This window comes from Syngnathus typhle, unplaced genomic scaffold (assembly GCF_033458585.1).
Source record: "Syngnathus typhle isolate RoL2023-S1 ecotype Sweden unplaced genomic scaffold, RoL_Styp_1.0 HiC_scaffold_63, whole genome shotgun sequence".
NCBI classification, from domain to species: Eukaryota; Metazoa; Chordata; class Actinopteri; order Syngnathiformes; family Syngnathidae; genus Syngnathus; species Syngnathus typhle.
In genome coordinates this window covers 88272-90475 of record NW_026871969.1, presented here as the reverse complement: position 1 = coordinate 90475, position 2204 = coordinate 88272, and the positions used below count along the sequence as shown (strand labels likewise).

Below are 2204 nucleotides of genomic sequence, written 5' to 3'. Positions count from 1 at the left end.
GTGATAGCAGTAACTTTAACTGACCAGATTGTCTTTTTTTTAAACTTACTGAAGCCACAAAATGATATATGTATATATATACATGTTGTACTTGCTGCGACAGTACGATGGTCGTTACTGTGTCGTTATTTTATATTTTTATGCTGCGCAAGAGAAGAGTATTTTCCCGCCTTTCTTTTTTTCTACACCTTCTCCGCCTCCGTATGCGTTTTCCTTCGGGAGGCAGCACCACCAAGCACACGTCGCGACGTCCAGAAACTCGGTAAGTAGGACTACTATCACTATAAGTAATAAAATAAAATAGTAATACACAAGTAGTAATCAGTTTGCTTGCCATCAGTTACTATATATGCTCCTTTTATCTGTTTTATGTACAGCTTGTAAGATATGTTTGCTCCCTGCCCTGTTTTTACAGTCATTCATGTGAACCAGATCATTTATAAAATGGACTGCTGTGAAATATGATTTTTGTTATGTCTGACTTTAAGGAGAGACAATCCTGACTGCAAAAAAATGGATGCTGTCGATCGAGGGGAGGGTCATAATCCCACCTGCTGCTCACATGGCTGACTTCACCACTGTCTTGGCCACTCTTTTCGCCTGTTACTATGTTTTCAACCTAGAGTATCAGGTGGAAACCTGCACAACTTTGGAATTTATTCAGAGGTATTAACCGATAAAATTATATACCTAACTTTATTCCCACTGGCATTTTCTATATCTCTCTGATAATTGCAATTGTCTCAACCTCTTACTCATTTCATATGTTTTTGGTCAGGATTAATCCTGACTCCACCAAGTGCAGTGCCAAGGAGCAGATGAGCCGGAAGACTGGGAGAGTGGTGAGGAGAAAGACTTGATACATGAACCCCCATGTGATCTCCTTCATCATGGAGTTCATGAAGGCTTCACTTCATGGAGGCTAACTGACTAGATACAGGTGAGGTTCAGATAACGGTCACAACTAATTTGCATATCAGCTGTTTCAATGCAGAGATTTATTTTCTCTCCGATCTAACTTGCGACATATTCAAATCGATTTTTAATCATCTCATGAGTAATCGTTACATCCCTACTAATAATATAACTCCAACCTTGCTAATTGCATGAGTGTTCCTGCAGCCATGTGACACACTTCCTATCAGGAACAAGTATCTTGACATGACAACGACATCACCATCATAATTCTTAATGTATTTTCTTCTTTAATTTCAGGGCTCCTGTTTTGTCCAAGCCCAAGGAAGTTTTGTCTAAAAGGTTTGGTAATGTGCTTTATGTTCCTGTTCACAAAAAAAATAAATAACCCTGTTAACAAATGTCTTGTTGTCTGTAGTTAATTGAAATATTTTAGAATATGGGTCATTCTATTAATGATTAATATTAAATCACTGATTCAGCATTTAAATTGTACAGTGAGAAACTCAATTTACAATGATTACCTGGTACTATACTGTTACTGCATTGCCATATACAATACCGTTCATTTGTTTGTACAGTAAATAAACCAGTTATTTAAAGGCAACTGAAAGCGCTGTATTTCATTGATATTTATTCTGCAGTTAAGCAACTATACTGTAAATGCAAATAAAATCAGTTTTTAATTTTTTAGTATACAGTTAAAACATCTAACTGTAAATAAAACTGAAATCACAGTATTTAAATGTTATTTTGTATACAGTTAAACAACTAATACTGTAAACGCAACTGGAATCACAGTATTTAATTGTTATTTAGCATACAGTTAAAACATCTAATACTATAAATCCAACTGAAATCACAGTATTTAACTGTTATTTAGTCCACAGTTAAAACATCTAATACTGTAAATACAGCCAAAATCACAGTATTTAACTGGTTTTTGCTTTACAGTAAATACGATAATACTGTAAATAGGGAATACTGTATATCTACTGTAAAACGTTTTTACAGTAAGTTACTGGTTACTAGCTGCCAGTTAATTACTGTAAATTTCTCGCATTTTCTCGGCGAGCTGAGCACTTTTTCTGAATTGTGCCGCTCCCGTCACTCTGGTTAGGTTGGCATCGAAAAAAACGCTCTCGGGTGCTTTAGAGTGCCGAGTTATTCACTGCGCACGAAGAAATGACCACCTCCAACGTTTGGTTTATGTTTTATAAGCATTTTTAATTTTATTGCTTAAATCGCATTTTCTCGGCGAGCTGAGCGCTTTTTCTGAATTGTGCCGC

The 2204-nt window shown here is 36.1% G+C and overlaps 1 long non-coding RNA gene across 1 annotated transcript; it reads left to right on the top strand.

Annotated features, from left to right (window-relative positions):
• Nucleotides 1–437: 437 nt before the first annotated feature.
• LOC133148323 (uncharacterized) lies at nucleotides 438–1295 on the top strand. Its single transcript, XR_009712517.1, has 3 exons — nucleotides 438–666; nucleotides 779–940; nucleotides 1216–1295. It is a non-coding gene; the product is annotated as an uncharacterized LOC133148323 (long non-coding RNA).
• The last annotated feature ends 909 nt before the right edge of the window (nucleotides 1296–2204 follow it).